Source organism: Salmo salar, chromosome 28 (assembly GCF_965601325.2).
Source record: "Salmo salar chromosome 28, fSalSal1, whole genome shotgun sequence".
Lineage (NCBI taxonomy): Eukaryota > Metazoa > Chordata > Actinopteri > Salmoniformes > Salmonidae > Salmo > Salmo salar.
This window is the reverse complement of record NC_138318.1, coordinates 17149957-17169158: the sequence shown is the minus strand read 5'-3', so window position 1 is coordinate 17169158 and position 19202 is coordinate 17149957. Positions and strand designations below refer to the sequence as shown.

Sequence of the window (19202 nt, the reverse complement as noted above, 5' to 3'; positions counted from 1 at the left end):
TCCCACCTGGACAAAAGGAACACCTATGTGAGAATGCTTTTGATTGACTACAGCGCAGCGTTCAAACCCATAGTGCCCTCAAAGCTCATCACTAAGCTAAAGACCCTGGGACTAAACACCTCTCTCTGCAACTGAATCCTGGAATTCCTGATGGGCCCCCCCCAGGTGGTAAGGGTAGGTAACAACACATCCTTCACGCTGATCCTCAACACGGGGGCCCCTCAGGGGTGCATGCTAAGTCCCCTCCTGTACTCCCTGTTCACTCATGACTGCATGGCCAGGCACGACTCCAACATCATCATTACATTTGCAGATGACACAACAGTGTTAGAATTGATTACTGACAACAGTGAGACAGCATGTAGAGAGGAGGTCAGAGACCTGGCAGTGTGGTGCCAGGACAACAACCTCTCCCTCAACGTGATCAAAGCAAAGGAGATGATTGTGGACTACAGGAAAAGGAGGACCGAACATGCCCCCTTTCTCATCGACGGGGCTGTAGTGGAGCATGTTGAGAGCTTCAAGTTCCTTGGTGTCCACATCGCCAACAAACTGTTATGGTCCAAACACACCAAAACAGTTGTGAAGAGGGCACGACAAAGCCTATTCCCCCTCAGGAGAATGAAAAGATTTGGCATGGGTCCTCAGATTCTAAAAAAGTTCTACAGCTGCACCATCGAGAGCATCCTAACTGGTTGCATCACTGCCTGTTATGGCAACTGCTCGGCCTCCGAAAGCAAGGCACAACAGAGGGTAGTGCGTACGGCCCGGTACATCACTGGGGCTAAGCTGCCTGCCATCCAGGACCTCTATACCAGGTGGTGTCAAAGGAAGGCCCTAAAAATTGTCACAGACTCCAGCCACCCTAGTCATAGACTGTTCTCTCTGCTACCGCACGGCAAGCGGTACCGGAGCGCCAAGTCTAGGTCCAAAAGGCTTCTTAACAGCTTCTACCCCAAGCCATAAGACTCCTAAACAGCTAATCAAGGACTACCCAGACTATTTGCATTGTCCCCCCCCCCCCCCCCCCCCCCACCCCCCCCCCTCTTTTACGCTGCTGCTATACCCGGCACAAGACCCACTGGTTGATGATTATTTATAAAACCCTCTTTGGCCTCACTCCCCCCTATCTGAGATATCTACTGCAGCCCTCATCCTCCACATACAACACCCGTTCTGCCAGTCACATTCTGTTAAAGGTCCCCAAAGCACACACATCCCTGGGTCGCTCTTCTTTTCAGTTCACTGCAGCTAGCGACTGGAACGACCTGCTATAAACACTCAAACTGGACAGTTTTATCTCAATCTCTTAATTCGAAGACTCAGTCATGGACACTCTTACTGACAGTTGTGGCTGCTTTGTATGATGTATTGTTGTCTCTAGCTTCTTGACCTTTGTGCTGTTGACTTTGCCCAATAATGCTTGTAACATGTTTTTGTGCTGATACCATGCTGTGTTGCTATGATGTTGTTGTTATGTTGTGTTGCTATCATGCTGTGTTGTCATGTTTTTCTGTTATGTTGTTGTCTTAGGTCTCTCTTTATGTTGTGTTGTGTCTCTCTTGTTGTGATGTGTGTTTTGTCCTATATTTATATTGTATTTAAAAAAAAAAATGTTTTATCCCAGGCCCCTGTCCCCGCAGGAGGCCTTTTGCCATTTGCCTTTTGGTAGGCCGTCATTGTAAATAAGAATATGTTCTTAACTGACTTGCCTAGTTAAAGAAAGGTTAAATAAAAAATAAATACAAAAATTAAATAAAATACTCTCTGTTTATTATCTATGCATACATAGTCACTTTAACTCCACCTACATGTACATATACTGTGATTACCTTGACTAACCGGTGCCCCCGCGCATTGACTCTGTACCGGTACCCTCTGTATATAGCCTTGCTATTGTTATTTTACTGCTGCTCTTTAATTATTTGTACCTTTTTTTATAATTTTTTTATTTACTTATCTATTTTTTACTTTACACTTATTTTTATTAAAACTGCATTGTTGGTTAAGGGTATGTAAGTAAGCATTTCACTGTAAGGTCTGCACATGTATTTGGCGCATGTGACAAATAACATTTGATTTGATTTCATATACTGAATAGTATGTATGTGTTAAACTGAACAGTATGTATGTGTTATACTGAACAGTATGTATGTGATATACTAAACAGTATGTGTTATACTGAACAGTATGTATGTGATATACTAAACAGTATGTGTTATACTGAACAGTATGTATGTGTTATACTGAACAGAATGTGTGTGATATACTAAACAGTATGTAGGTGTTATACTCAACAGTATGCATGTGTTATACTGGACAGTATGTCACACCCTGATCGATTGCACCAGTCTTTGTGCTTGTCTCCAGGTGTTGCCAATCTTCCCCATTATCCCCAGTGTATTTATACCTGTGTTCTCTGTTTGTCTGTTGCCAGTTTGTTTTGTTTCGTGAAACCTACCAGCGATTTTCCCCTTGACCCTGTCTGTCCTAGTTCCTGTTTTCTAGTTTTTTCCGGGTGTGACCTTTCTGCCTGCCCTGACCCTGAGCCTGCCTTCCGTTCTGTACCTTGCCACACCACACTGGATTATTGACCTCTGCCTGCTCTGACCCTGAGACTGCCTGCCGTTCTGGACCTTTTGAACCCTATCTGGATTACCGACCTCTGCCTGCCCTTGACCTGTTGTTTTTCCTGCCCCTGTATTAGTAATACACTTTTGTTACTTCGACACAGTCTGCATCTGGGTCTAACCTGAAACGTGATACAGAATGTATGTGAACAACTGAACAGTATGTATGTGATATACTGAACAGTATGTATGTGTTATACTGAACACTATGTATGTGATATACTGAACAGTATGTATGTGTCACGTCCTGACCAGTATAAGGGTTATTTGTTATTGTAGTTTGGTCAGGACGTGGCAGAGGGTATTTGTTTTATGTGGTTCGGGGTGGTGGTTTATTTAGTAGGGCGTTTGATTTATTATTTCCGGGTTTTGGGGTAATGTTCTATGTTTGTATTTCTATGTGGTCTCTGGTCGTTTGTATGTCTATGTTTAGGTTGATGGGGGGTTGGACTCTCAATTGGAGGCAGGTGCTTTCTCGTTGCCTCTGATTGAGAGTCCTATATATGGGTAATTGTTTGGTTTGGTGTTGTGGGAGATTGTTTCTTGTTTTGCCTGTGTGAGCATGACAAGACTGTTTTGTTGTTCGTGCGTCCTTCATTTTGTTATTTTTGGTGTTCGCTTTATTTAAAATAAATATCAAGATGAGCATCCACATTCCTGCTGTGTTTTGGTCCTCTATTCCCGACGACAACCGTTACAGAATCTCCCACCACAAGTGGACCAAGCAGCGTAGTAAGGAGCAAGGGGAATTCAATATGGACTGGCGGGAGAAATGTACGTGGGAGCAGATTCTGGCTGGAGAGGGCCCATGGAGGAAGTCTAGTGAGGACCGGGAACGCTACCGGGGAACACGACTGGCGTTTAAGCCCGAGAGGCAGCCCCAATAATTTTTTTGGGGGGGGCACATGGGTAGTTTGGCTGGGCGAGGAGTGAGCCCCAGGCCAAATCCCCGTACCTTTTCTGGGCAACCAGTGAATGGACAGGTCCCGTGCTTCGGGGTAATGGGTACTGTGGCGAGGCCAAGTATTTTTAGGCCGGTACGCACAATACCAGCGCCAGGGAGAAGTGGGCATCCAGCCAGTAAGAGCGATGCCAGTTCTGTGCTCGAGACCGCCAGTACGCCTCTACGGTCCAGTGCGTCAGCCCTGTCCGACTCGTCCTGTTCCTGCTCCCCGCACTAGCCCTGAGGTGCGTGTTCCCAGGCTGATACCTCCAGTACCAGCACCACGTATCAGGCTTCCAGTGCGTCAGCCCAGCCTCGAGAATTCGGCAATAGTGTGCAGTCCAGAGTATCCGGCAACAGTGTGCAGTCCAGAGTATCCGGCAACAGTGTGCAGTCCAGAGTATCCGGCAACAGTGTACAGTCCAGAGTATCCGGCAACAGTGTGCAGTCCAGAGTATCCGGCAACAGTGTGCAGTCCAGAGTATCCGGCAACGGTGTGCAGTCCAGAGTATCCGGCAACAGTGTGCAGTCCAGAGTATCCGGCAACAGTGTCTAGTCCGGAACCGAGGGAGACTGCCTGCGATCCGGAACCAAGGGAGTCTGCCTGCGATCCGGAACCAAGAGGGTCTGCCTGCGACCCGGAACCGAGGGAGTCTGCCTGCGACCCGGAACCGAGGGGGTCTGCCTGCGACCCGGAACCGAGGGGGTCTGCCTGCGACCCGGAACCGAGGGGGTCGGCCTGCGACCCGGAACCGAAGGGGTCTGCCTGTGACCCGGAACCAAGGGAGTCCATCAGCGACCCAGAACCGGGTGAGTCTGCCTATGACCCGGAACCAAAGGAGTCTATCAGCAACCCGGAACTAAGTAAGTCAGTTGACGATCCGGAACTAAAAATGATTAACTATGTATTTAATGAGTCTGCCTACAGTGTGGAAAGAAAGAGGTCTGCCTACGATCCGGAACAAGGGGAGTCTGCCTACGGCCCGAAACTAATCAAGTCTGTCTGCATTCTGGAGGACAGTAGGCCGGAGCCAGAACCACCTCCTGTATAGGTGGGTTGGGGAAGGGGGGTGTACCACAAGTGCCGTCGGTGACGGCAGCCACTCTCCCTTCCCTCCCGTTAGTTTAGGTTTTTATTTTTTGTTGTTGTTTTTTTTAAATTTTGTATTTATGAGGTGCATCTGGGGTGTGCACCTTTAGGGGGGGGGGGGGGGGGTACTGTCACGTCCTGACCAGTATAAGGGTTATTTGTTATTGTAGTTTGGTCAGGACGTGGCAGAGGGTATTTGTTTTATGTGGTTCGGGGTGGTGGTTTATTTAGTAGGGCGTTTGATTTATTATTTCCGGGTTTTTGGGTAATGTTCTATGTTTGTATTTCTATGTGGTCTCTGGTCGTTTGTATGTCTATGTTTAGGTTGATGGGGGGTTGGACTCTCAATTGGAGGCAGGTGCTTTCTCGTTGCCTCTGATTGAGAGTCCTATATATGGGTAATTGTTTGGTTTGGTGTTGTGGGAGATTGTTTCTTGTTTTGCCTGTGTGAGCATGACAAGACTGTTTTGTTGTTCGTGCGTCCTTCATTTTGTTATTTTTGGTGTTCGCTTTATTTAAAATAAATATCAAGATGAGCATCCACATTCCTGCTGCGTTTTGGTCCTCTATTTCTGACGACAACCGTTACAGTATGTGATATACTGAACCGTTTGTATGTGATACACTGAACAGTATGTACGTGTTATACTGAACAGTATGTACGTGTTATACTGAACAGTATGTACGTGTTATACTGAACAGTATGTACGTGTTATACTGAACAGTATGTACGTGTTATACTGAACAGTATGTATGTGTTATACTGAACAGTATGTATGTGTTATCCTGAATAGTATGTATGTGTTATACTGAATAGTATGTATATGTTATACTCAAATCAAATTTTATTGGTCACATACAGTACACATATTTAGCAGTTATTGCGGGTTTAGCAAAATGCTTGTGTTCCTAGCTCCAACAGTGCAGTAGTATCTAACAATTCACAACAATACACACAAATCTAAAAGTAATAGAATAGAATTAAGAAATATATAAATATTAGATCGAGCAATTTCGGAGTGGCATTGACTAAAATACAGTAGGATAGAATACAGTATATACATGAGATGAGCAAAGCAGTATGTAAACATTATTAAAGTGACTAGTGTTCCATTATTAAAGAGGCCAGTGATTCCATATCTATCTATATAGGGCAGCAGCGCCTAAGGTGCAGGGTTGCGTAACCGGGTGGAAGCCAGCTAGTGATGGCTATTTAACAGTCTGATGTCCTTGAGATTTAAGCTCAAGCAAACTTGATAATTGAGTTGGAAGCGTGCGTGGCCACGCAGTCATGGGTGAACAGGGAGTACAGAAGGGGGCTGAGTTGAGGATCAGCAGAGTGGAGGTGTTGTTTCCTACCATCACCACATGGGGGCGGCCCATCAGGAAGTCCAGGACCCATTTGCCCAGAGTGGTGTTCAGACCCAGGGCCCTGAGCTTAATGATGAGCTTGGAGCGTACTATGGTGTTGAATGCTGAGTTATAGTAAATGAACAGCAATCTTACATAGGTATTGCTTTTGTCCAGATGGGATAGGGCAGTGTGCAGTGCGATGGCGATTGCATCGTCTGTGGATCTATTGGGACGGTAAGCAAATTGAAGTGGGTCTAGGGTGTCAGGTAAGGTAGAGGTGATAGGATCCTTAACTAGCCTCTCAAAGCACTTCATGATGACAGAAGTGAGTGCTACGGGGAAAGTCATTTAGTTCAGTTACCTTTGCTTTCTTGGGTACAGGAACAATGGTGGACATCTTGAAGCAAGTGGGGACAGCAGCCAGCTGGTCTGCGCATGCTCTGAGGACGCGACTAGGGATGCCGTCTGGGCTGGCAGCCTTGCGAGGGTTAACATGCTTAAAATGTCTTACTCACGTTGGCCACGGAAAAGGAGAGGCCACAGTCCTTGATAGCGGGCCGTGTCGGTGGCACTGTGTTATCCTCAAAGCGGCCGAAGAAAGTGTTTAGCTTTTTCGGATCAAGACATCAGTGTCTGTGACGTGGCTGGTTTTCCCTTTGTAGTCCGTGATTGTCTGTAGACCCTGCCACATACGTCTCGTGTCTGAGCTGTTGAATTGCGACTCCACTTTGTCTCTGTACTGACATTTTGCCTGTTTGAACGCCTTACGGGGGGAATAACTACACTGTTTGTATTCGGCCATATTCCCAGTCACCTTGCCAAGGTTAAATGCGTTGGTTTGCGCTTTCAGTTTTGCGCGAAGGCTGCCATCTATCCCCAGTTTCTGATTTGGGTAGGTTTTAATAGTCACAGTAGATACAACGTCTCCTATACACTTCCTGATGAACTCAGTCACCGTATCCGTGTATTCGTCAATGTTATTCTCAGAGGCTAGACGGAACATATCCCAGTCCGTGTGATCAAAACAATCTTGAAGCATGGATTCCGATTGGTCAGTCCAGCATTGAATAGACCTTAGCACTGGTACTTTCTGTTTGAGTTTCTGCCTATAGGAAGGGAGGAGCAAAATGGAGTCATGATCAGATTTGCCGAAGGGAGGGCTGGGGAGGGCTTGTAGGCGTTTTAAAAAGTTGAGTAGCAGTGTTCCAATGTTTTTCCAGAGCGAGTACTACAGTCAATGTCAGTACTGCAGTCTAACTTCGGTAGTGTTTTCCTCAAATTTGCTTTATTCAAATCCCCAGCTACAATAAATGCGGCCTCAGGACATGTGGTTTCCAGTTTGCATAAAGTCCAGTGTAGTTCTTTGACGGCCGTCATGGTATCGGCTTGAGGGGGAATATACACGCTGTGACTATAATCGAAGATAATTATCTTGAGAGGTAACATGGTCGGCATTTGATTGTGAGGTATTCTAGGTCGGGTCAACAAAAGGACTTGAGTTTCTGTATATTATCAGAATCACACCATGAGTAGTTAATTGTGAAACATACACCTCCGCCTTTCTTCTTCCCAGAGAGTACTTTATTCCTGTCTGCGCGAAGTACTGAGAACCCAGTTGGCTGTAAGGATGGGGACAGTATATCCCGAGAGAGCCATGTTTCAGTGAAACAGAATATGTTACAATCCCTGATGTCTCTCTGGAAAGAGATCCTCTCACTGAGCTCGTGTACTTTATTATCCAGAGACTGAACATTATCGAGTAATATACTCGGAAGTGGTGGATGTTGTGCACGCCTCCTGAGTCGGACTAGAAGTCCACTCCGAATACCTCTTCTCCGCCGCCAGTGTTTTGGTGCAGCCTCTGGAATAAGTTCAGTTACTCTTGGGGGGGGGTACGAACAAAGGATCCAATTCGGGAAGTCGTATTCCTGGCCATAATGCTAGTGACTTACCGCCGCTCTGATATCCAAAAGTTATTTCCGGCTGTATGTAATAACACAAAAAAATGTCTGGGCTAATAATGGAAGAAATAACACACACAAAAACAAAATACTGCAAAGTTGCTTAGGAGCTAGAAGCAGAGCTGCCATCTAGGAAATAAGACTATTTACCATGAACAATACGAGTGGGAAAACACCCTCTTACCCTCTGCAGTTTTTCCAAACATATGGAACATAATACTTAATTTGAAATTGTGCTTCATTTAGTTACTTTTAAATAATTAGCTGTTTTTCCAAGCAGAAAAATGTTTAAGCTTGGTCAGTTGATCAGGATATTTGTCACGGTTGTCTAAAGGATCGGACCAAAATGCAGCGTGTGTTTCGTTCCACATATTTATTAGACTGTGAAACTTTATGCAATACAAAATAAACTGAAGGACAAAACAACAAACCGTGAAGCAGAGGAGAAACAAACACTACTCACAAAATAAAATCATCCACAAAAACAGGTGGGACAAACGTCAGCTTAAATATGACCTCCAATTAGAGACAACGACGACCAGCTGCTTCTAATTGGAGATCATACCAAACAACACCAACATAGAAATACAAAACTAGAAACTGAACATAGAAATACAAAACATAGACAAACACCCCCTGTCACGCCCTGACCTACTCCACCATAGAAAATAACAACATACTATGGTCAGGACGTGACAATATTTTTACCAGACGCCCACATCAGTGAAAAACGGTTCATATGTACTTAGCTAATTTCCCAATAACAGGAACAAATTGTCTGTAAAAATGCAATATTTCCTTTGGAGTCTTAGTACCAAAATACACTGCAGCCTGCCTGCCTACTGCTGTATAATGCACCCAGAGCAGAACAAACAAAGCACTGTGTAAACAATAGCTTAGAGATCCTAACCCGTATCTCAACCTGATGATTAGGAACGATTGGAATAGCAGCACCTCCTGCTTACACACAGAGAGGAGGCCGATCACAGCTCTATGCCTGCAGGCCAGAACAGACAGGCTAACACACAGAGAGAGGAGGCTGATCCCAGCTCTATGCCTGCAGGCCAGAACAGACAGGCTAACACACAGAGAGAGGAGGCTGATCCCAGCTCTATGCCTGCAGGCCAGAACAGACAGGCTAACACACAGAGAGAGGAGGCTGATCCCAGCTCTATGCCTGCAGGCCAGAACAGACAGGCTAACACACAGAGAGAGGAGGCTGATCACAGCTCTATGCCTGCAGGCCAGAACAGACAGTCTAACTCACAGAGAGAGGAGGCTGATCACAGCTCAATTCCTACAGGCTAGAACAGACAGGCGCCTTTGAATAGACAATATGTACAGTAGACAATATAGTAGCATTGTACATCAATCAATCAATCCATAAAATGTATTTATAAAGCCCTTTGTACATCAGCAGATATCACAAAGTGCTTATACAGAAACCCAGCCTAAACCCCAAACAGCAAGCAATGCAGATGTAGAAGCACGGTGGCTAGGAAAAACTCCCTAGAAAGGCAGGAACCTAGGAAGAATCCTAGAGAGTAACCAGGCTCTGAGGGGTGGCCAGTCCTTTTCTGGCTGTGCCGGATGGAGATTACAAGAGGACATGGCCATTTAAAGCCAGTATTGTTCTTCAAGATGTTCATGTCACGCCTGCTCCCGCTCCCCCTCTCTGGCGCTCGAGGGCGCCAGCCAGCCCATCATTACGCACACCTGTCACCATCATTACGCGCATCTGCGCAATATTGGACTCGCCTGGACTCCATTACTTTGTTGATTGCCCCTCTATATCTGTCTGCTTCTCAGTTTGTTCCCCATGTCAGCATTAATGTCATTATGTTTTTCATGTCCAGACGCTGTCCTGTTTCATGTCTGTTTATTAATTAAAAGTTCACTCCCTGTACTTGCTTCTCGTCTCCAAGCTGCTGTCCTTACAGAATGCTGACGCCACAATTTGAAGCATCAGGGAGTTTTTTAGTTTTTTGTTTTTGTTGGTGATGTCGGGTCCGGAGGAACTAGGGGTGCCTCAGCGGGCTTCCACGCCTTAGCTGGCTCGAGAGGTTTCCTTGCCTCGGTTGGCTCGGCAGGCTCCCATCAAACGTCATGCCTCAGCCAGCTCGTCGGGCTCCAACGCCTCAGCAGGCTCATCAGGCTCCCATTCCACGTCATGCCTCAGCCGACTCGTCGGGCTTCCATGCCTCAGCTGGCTCGTCTGGCCCGTCAGGCTCGCCCAGGTGGGACGCCGGGTGGCGCCCCTAGAGGGGGAGGGTACTGTCAGCCTGCTCCCTGTACCTGCTTCTCGTCTTCAAGAGTCTGTCCTTACAGTTCATAGATGACCAGTAGGGTAAAATAATAATCAGTGGTTGTAGAGGGTGCAACAGGTCAGCACCTCAGGAGTAAATGTCAGTTGGTCAAGACAGCAGGTGCAGTAGAGAGAGTCAAAACAGCAGGTCCGGGACAAGGTAGCACGTCCAGTGAACAGGTCAGGGTTCCCTAGCCGCAGGCAGAACAGTTGAAACTGGAGCAGCAGCACGACCAGGTGGACTGGGGACAGCCAGGAGTCATCAGGCCAGGTAGTCCTGAGGCATGATCCTAGGGCTCAGGTCCTCGGGGAGGGGAGGGAGGGAGAGAAAATCAGAGGGAGCATACTTAAATTCACACAGGACACCAGATAAGACAGAAGAATTACACCAGATATAACTAGCTGACCTTATCCCCCCGGCACATAGACTATTGCAGCATAGATACTGGAGAATGAGACAGGGGCGGGTCCGGAGACACTGTGGCCCCGTCTGGCGAAACCCCCAGACAGGGACAACCAGGCAGGATATAACCCCACCCACTTTGCCAAAGCACAGCCCCAACAGCACAAGAGGGATATCAACAGACCACCAACTTACTAAGCTGAAAAAAGGCTGAGTATAGCCCATGAAGACCTCCTCCACCATACGAGCCCGAGGGGGTGCAAAACCGGACAGGAATATCATAGCTGTGACTCAACCCACTCAAGTGACGCACCCCCCCTAGGGACGGCATGGAAGAACACTAGTAAACCAGTGACTCAGCACCCGTAATAGGGTCAGAGGCAGAGAATCCCAGTGGAGAGAGGGGAGCCAGCCAGGCAGAGACAGCAATGACGGTTCGTCGATCCTGGAAGCAGGAAGCCCTGCCTCCAGCTGTTTGCTTAGAAATTTTAGGGACAATAAGGAGGCCTGCGTCATGTGACCGTAGCGTATTTGTAGGTACGTACGGCAGGATTAAAACAGAGAGATAGGGAGGAGCATGCCCATGTCATGCTTTGTAGGTTAGCAGTAAAACATTGAAATCAGTCCTAGCCTTAACAGGAAGCCAATGTAGAGAGGCTAGCCCTGGAGTAATATGGTCAAATTTCGTAGTTCTAGTCAGGATTCTAACAGCTGTGTTTAGCACTAACTGAAGTTTATTTAGTGCTTTATCCGGGTAGCCTAACCTAGAAGTGAAAAAAATATGGATTAGCTTTTCTGTATGATTTTTCGAGAAAAAGTTTCCGATTTTTGCAATGTTACGAAGATGAAAAAAACCCCGCTGTCCTTGACATATTCTTGATATGTTTGTAAAAAGAGAGATCAGGGTCCAGAGTAATGCCAAGGTCCTTCACAGTTTTATTTGAGATGACTGTAAAACCATGAAGATTAATTGTCAGATCCAACAGCAGCTCCCTTTGTTTTTTGGGACCTAGAACTATCATGTCTGTTTTGTTCGAGTTTAAAATGTAAAAATATGCCGCCATCCACTTCCTTATGTCTGAAACACAGGCTTCCAGGGTAAGCAATTTTGGGGCTTCACCATGTTTCATTGAAATGTACAGCTGTGTGTCATCCACATAGTAATGAAAGTTGACATTCTGTTTCCGAATGACATCACCAAGAGGTAGAATATATAGTGAAAACAATACTGGTCCTCAAACAGAACCTTGAGGAACGCAGAAACGTACAATTGATTTGTAAGAAGAAAAAACATCTTTCCAACAGATAAGATCTAAACCAGGCAAGAACTTGTCCGTGTAGACCAATTTTGGGTTCTAATCTCTCCAAAAGAATGTAGGTTGATGGTGTTAAAAGCTGCACTAAGGTCTAGGAGCATGAGAACAGATGCAGAGCCTTGGTCTGACACCATTAAAAGGTAATTTACCACCTTCACGAGTGCAGTCTCAGTGCTATGATGGGGTCTAAAACCGGACTGAAGCATTTCATATACATTATTTGTCTCCAGGAAGGCTGCGCAATAGCTTTTTCTAAAACATTTGAGTGGAATGGGAGATTTGATATAGGCCGATAGTTTTTTACATTTTCCGGGTTACGATTTGGCTTTGTCAAGAGAGGCTTTATTACTGCCACTTTTAGTGAGTTTGGTACACATCCAGTGGATAGAGAGACGTTTATTATGTTCAACATAGGAGGGCCAAGCACAGGAAATAGCTCTTTCATTGGTTTAGTTGGAATAGGGTCCAGTATGCAGCTTGATGGTTTAGAAGCCATGGCTATTTTCATGAATGTGTCAAGAGATACAGGATTTAAAAACTTGAGAGCCTCCATTGATCCTAGGTCCTGGCAGTTCTGTGCAGACTCAGGACAACTGAGCTTTGGAGAAATACGCAGATTCAAAGAGTTGTCCGTAATTTGCTTTCTTATGATCATGATCTTTTCATTTAAGAAGTTCATGAATTTATCACTGCTGAAGTGAAAGCTATCTTCTCTTGTTGAATGTTGTTTTTTAGTTAGCTTTGTGACAGTATGCACATTTTTTGGGGGATTGTTCTTATTCTCCTCAATTAGGTTTGAAAAATAGGATGATCGAGCAGCAGTGAGCACTCTTCGATATTGCACGGCACTGCCTTTCCAAGCTAGTCGGAAAACTTCCACTTTGTTGGAGCGCCATTTCCGTTTTAATTTCAGGAAGCTTGCTTCAGGGCTCGGGTATTTTCTGTATACCAGGGAGAACATTTATTGTGACAAATGTTTTTTTGTTTTTAGGGGTGTGACTGCATCTGGGGTATTATGCAACATTAAATTTAGATCCTCAGTTAGGTGGTTAACCGATTTTTGTACTCTGACATCCTTGGGTAGGTGAAAGGAGTCTGGAAGGGCATCTAGGAATCTTTGGGTCGTCCGAGAATTTATAGCACGGCATTTGATGATCCTTGGTTGGGCTCTGAGCAGATTATTTGTTGCAATTGAAAATGTAATAAGATGGTGGTCTGATAGTCCAGGATTATGAGGAAAAATATTTAGATCCACAATATTTATTTCACAGGACAGAACTAGATCCAGGGTATGACAGTGGCAATGAGTAGGTCTGGAGACATGTTGGACAAAACCCACTGAGTCGATGATGGCTCCAAAAGCCTTTTGGAGTGGGTCTGTGGACTTTTCCATGTGAATATTAAAGTCACCAAAAATGTGAATATTATCTGCCATGACTACAAGGTCCGATAGGAATTCCTGGGAAGTCATTGATGGAAGGCTGTACAGTCATGGCCAAAAGTTTTGAGAATGACACAAATACTAATTTACACAAAGTTTGCTGCTTCAGTGTCTTTAGATATTTTTGTCAGATGTTACTTTGGAATACTGAAGTATAATTACAAGCATTTCATAAGTGTCAAAGGCTTTTATTGACAATTACATGAAGTTGATGCAAAGAGTCAACATTTGCAGTGTTGACCCTTCTTTTTCAAGACCTCTGCAATCCGCCCTGGCATGCTGTCAATTGACTTCTGGGCCACATCCTTACTGATGGCAGCCCATTCTTGCAAAATCAATGCCTGGAGTTTGTCAGAATTTGTGGGTTTTTGTTTGTCCACCCTCCTCTTGAGGATTGACCACAAGGATTAAGGTCTGGGGAGTTTCCTGGCCATGGACCCAAAATATCAATGTTTTGTTCCCCGAGCCACTTAGTTATCACTTTTGCCTTATGGCAAGGTGTTCCATCATGCTGGAAAAGGCATTGTTCATCACCAAACTGTTCCTGGATGGTTGGGAGAAGTTTCTCTCGGAGGATGTGTTGGTACCATTCTTTAGTCATGGCTGTGTTCTTAGGCAAAATTGTGAGTGAGCCCACTCCCTTGGCTGAGAAGCAACCCCACACATGAATGGTCTCAGGATGCTTTACTGTTGGCATGACACAGGACTGATGGTAGAGCTCACCTTGTCTTCTCCAGACAAGCTTTTTTCCGGATGCCCCAAACAATCGGAAAGGGGATTCATCAGAGAAAATGACTTTACCCCAGTCCTCAGCAGTCCAATCCCTGTACCTTTTGTAGAATATAAGTCTGTCCCTGATGTTTTTCCTGGAGAGAAGTGGCTTCTTTGCTGCCCTTCTTCACAACAGGCCATCCTCCAAAAGTCTTTGCCTCACTGTGCGTGCAGATGCACTCCCACCTGCCTGCTGCCATTCCTGAGCAAGCTCTGTATTGGTGGTGCCCCGATCCCGAAGCTGAAACAACTTTAGGAGACGGTCCTGGCGCTTGATGGACTTTCTTGGGCGCCCTGAAGCCTTCTTCACAACAATTGAACCACTCTCCTTGAAGTTCTTGATGATCCGATAAATGGTTGATTTAGGTGCAATCTCACTGGCAGCAATATCCTTGCCTGTGAAGCCCTTTTTGTGCAAAGCAATGATGACGGCACGTGTTTCCTTGCAGGTAACCATGGTTGAGGAAGGAAGAACAATGATTCCAAGCACCACCCTCCTTTTGAAGCTTCCAGTCTGTTATTCAAATTCAATCAGCATGACAGAGTGATCTCCAGCCTTGTCCTCGTCAACACTCACATCTGTGTTTACGAGAGAATCACTGACATGATGTCAGCTGGTCCTTTTGTGGCAGGGCTGAAATGCAGTGGAAATGTTTTTTGGGGATTCAGTTCATTTGCATGGCAAAGAGGGACTTTGCAATTAATTGCAATTCATCTGATCATAACATTCTGGAGTATATGCAAATTGCCATCATACAAACTGAGGCAGCAGACTTTGTGAAAATTAATTTTTGTGTCATTCTCCAAACTTTTGGCCAGGACTGTATATGGCCCAGGAGACCTGTAAACAGTAGCAATAAAAAGTGATTGAGTAGGCTGCATAGATTTCATGACTAGAAGCTCAAAAGACAGTCTTTTTTATTGTAAATTGAAATTTGCTGTCATAAATGTTAGCAACACCTCCGCCTTTGCGGGATGCGAGGGGATATGGTCACTAGTGTAACCAGGAGGAGAGGCTTAGTTTAACACAGTAAATTCATCAGGCTTGTGCCATGTTTCAGTCAGGCCAATCACATCAAGATTATTATCAGTGAATAGTTCATTGACTATAACTGCCTTGGAAGTGAGGGATCTAACATTAAGTAACCCTATTTGAGATGTGAGACATCACAATCTCTTTCAATAATGATAGGAATGGAGGAGGTCTTTATTCCAGAGATATTGCTATGGGGAACGCCACCATGTTTTGTTTTGCTCAACCTAGATCGAGGCACAGACACGGTTTCTTGGGGATAGCTGAGCTGACTACACTGACTGTGCTAGTGGCAGACTCCACTAATCTGTCAGGCTGGCTAACAGCCTGCTGCTTGGCCTGCACCCTATCTCATTGTGGAGTTAGATTAGAGTAGACAACATGGCTCACATCATTGGCTGTGTGTGTGTGTGTGTGTGTGTGTGTGTGTGTGTGTGTGTGTGTGTGTGTGTGTGTGTGTGTGTGTGTGTGTGTGTGTGTGTGTGTGTGTGTGTGTGTGTGTGTGTGTGTGTGTGTGTGTGTGTGTTATATTACTATACTGTACATCTCAGGGCTCTAAAGGGACAAGGGTATGAGCACAGATAGAACAACGAGACAGATATTTCACTGGATGTATAAATGTGAAGCATCCGGTTGGCGTTTCCACTCACTACCAAATACGGTAGTGAGAGGAAGCCTACTGGCGGACAATGGGAGAAGAGGGAACAAGATGAATTTTGGCCGACATTCTGCAAATTTTCTCATCGATTAAACATTTGATCGCAATACAGTTTTCTGTTCCCAAAACTAAAATCTGTTATGAATGGAGTGAACTAAGTTTTGTAGACTTTATCTTTTGCAAAAGTTTTTAAAAACCCTGCTGTTTAGGAGTGCAAAGGCGAATTGAGTTATTGCGCATACACACTTCACAGAGTAGGCGTTCCCTAACGGAAATATGCAGATGTATACTAGAATGCACCAATAGGATATCACAATGCGTACTTGTTTCTGCCCACCTCCTTGCTTGTTCTGCCCACTATGACTAATTTGTTCCCATTGGAAACGACAAGCTGTGGTCTATCTTAGTTTAGTTATAAAAATCTGTGGTATGAGTGTGATAGTTAAAGGCTCAGCGCAGTCAAAAACATGATTTCCTCTATTTGATGCATATATTTCCACACTAAGGTTGTAATAATACTGTGAAATAGTAAAAATTATGATAATACCCTTTTAGCGTAAAAGCTGTTTTAAAATAACATCTGGAATTTTTACCTGTTTTGGTGGGATGGAGTTTTGGTCTGCCTGGTGACATCACCAGGTGGTAATTTAGTTAATAGACCAATAAGAAAGAGTTACAAATCTCTCTGCCAATAACAGGTCGTTTTCCGTTATCCTCTCCCCACTTAGACCACTCAAGCAAGATTTTTTCCTAGCAAACTTCTTGCTTAAGACATTGCTCTTGCTAAGAAGCTATTTTTGTTAATTAAAATAAATAAATAATTGAAAACAATCACAGTAAGGAACTTAAATGTTACCCAGAAATTATTTGATATTGAGATAAAGGCAGTTGCATTGGGCCTTTAACACTTCCATACCCTAGGCTCTAGTATATCACTGTACTAGTTAAACAGCTTGGCAAACATTAGTGCGGATGAGTTGAATAACTTCCTCTTGATATTATTTTTATAAGAGCTTGACAGCAGAACCTGACATCATTCTTTAAATCTTACACAATCTGTTCCTGAATAGAAGTGTTGAACGTTTGCACTCAGGCTAGAATGAATGGTGGCCAGTGCTTGAGAGAAAAAATATCTGAGTTCAAAAAGTACTCGCACTCAATCCACAAAAAAAAAAAGGAAGCCGAAATGCAAAAATATATTTAATGTAATCCATGCTCTAAAGAATGCAAACGGAGAAAGTGCAACGTGCCAAACAAAAAAAACTGCATACATTTGGGCTTTTACGCCTTCATCAGTGCTATACAAACTAATTAAGAGGAGACACATACTTAAGACAGGTGCAGGTAACGAGACACACAGGTGCGTCTTCTTAAGTATGTGTCTCCTCTTAATTAGTTTGTATAGCACTGATGAAGGCGTTAAAGCCCAAATGTATGCTGTTTTTTTCTTTAGCACTTTTTAGCACTTTGCACTTTAGCATTTTGTATTATTTTTGAGCATGGATTAAATTAAGTATATTTTTGCATCTCTGCCTCCTTGTTTTTTTTCCTCCTTCATGGTTTGTATAGAAGTGTTGAAAGTAATTTAATCCCTACAATCTTCCCTTTTAATTTGAGCAATGTAAGCAAAAAAAGCACTCAAACGACTCCTTATAAATGACAACAGCGGTTGAACATACAGTACTGGAGGAGAAATGCGGTCTGGCTGTCCATGCTGCTTTTAAATAAAATGGCATCATCAGCCATGAATCAAATCTCTGCATTCCTACCATACTAATTATACAAACTGATGAAGGCTGTACTGTACAGAACAGAAGGCTGTCATCAATAATTAAAAAGATGTACAGGCCCTATACGTAGTCTGAATTTATAATTAACACCAGAACATGTATGAACAAGTGTACGGAAGAGAGAGAGAGAGAGAGAGAGAGAGAGAGCATATAAGAGGTGATATAGGAGTGTATGATGCAAGGTGCTGTGTCCCAGGTCTTATCATGTTTTGTGAATCTTTAACTAGTGTTCTACAGGAAGTAGTGTGACCTGATGGTGTACAAGTACAGTAATTATCTTGTCACATTATAGAAAGGTTGGTTCCACTATAGACCATATACTATGGTAATGTGATGGTTATATTCATGTAAGCTGAAAACAGGTATAAGAGTTGTGAAAAAGTACTATTTAGCTACCTGCAATGTATTTACACAGTACTTACATAGGTATTACCCTGTAACTACTAGGGTAAAAATAGTACGTTCAGTAAAGTGGTACTGAAGGGGTGAGGAAGGAAGTTGGCCTGTCCAGATAAGAGATGAGATACTCTCCTTCAAAAGTTAGTTACCCTTGTCTCGAACCCTATAATCCAATAACAACCGGCCCTGATTGGTGTATCACTGCCAATAGCGAGTGAGTGCATTGATTATTCCAGTTACTGTACTGTGTTCCTCCTTTGTCCTCCTCACTATGACTCATCAAGAAGTAAACCTGTTGATACACTAATCCCATCTCTTCCTGCTGTGAGGGCTGTGTTGCACAGCTAAATCTGGGCTGTGCTCAATAAGCACAAAACAGAAGGAAACCACTTCCTACCTGCTAGTGTTGAGCGATTAACCGAAATGTTCATTTTCATTTTTTAAATGACCAATATTGACCAATATCAGTTCAATTATTTTAAATCCATTTCATTTTTTCTTCTTTTTTCTGTGAGCTCAATGCACACATTGCACAGTTTCTCTAGAAATTAATCAGATCCAGCCCGAACAGTGCAATGTAGTAGGGAGTTCTAGTTTCCAACAAGGAAATATACTACATAGTTAAGCTCATAAAACGTGGTAATTAACTACAATGATCATAATCCTTTGAGCATCTACTTGTCCGGTCTGCGTTTCTTTTACGCCTGCTATGGAAGAGACAGAAGAATGCATGATCATGAGGTGATATAGAGAGCAGTTGTTGCTTCATGAGGTACACTATATATACAAAAGTATGTGGAACACCCCTTCAAATTAGTGGATTCAGCTATTTCAGCCACACCCATTAATGGCAGGTGTATAAACTCGAGCACACAGCCATGCAATCTCCAAAGACAAACATTGCCAGTAGAATGGCCTTACTGAAGAGCTCAGCAACTTTAAACGTGGCACCATCATAGGATGCCACCTTTCTAACAAGTCAGCTCATCAAATTTCTGCCCTCAGCTGCAAAGTGGTAGGCCACACAAGCTCACAGAACGGGACTGCAGTGCTGAAGCACAGCGTGTAAAAATCGTCTGTCCTCGGTTGCAAAACTCACTACCGAGTTC

The 19202-nt window shown here is 44.2% G+C and overlaps 1 protein-coding gene across 1 annotated transcript in view; it reads right to left on the bottom strand.

Moving 5' to 3' along the window:
- The window catches only part of LOC106589202 (calcineurin-like phosphoesterase domain containing 1), a 62573-nt gene that overhangs the window by 14949 nt on the left and 28422 nt on the right, over positions 1-19202 (bottom strand).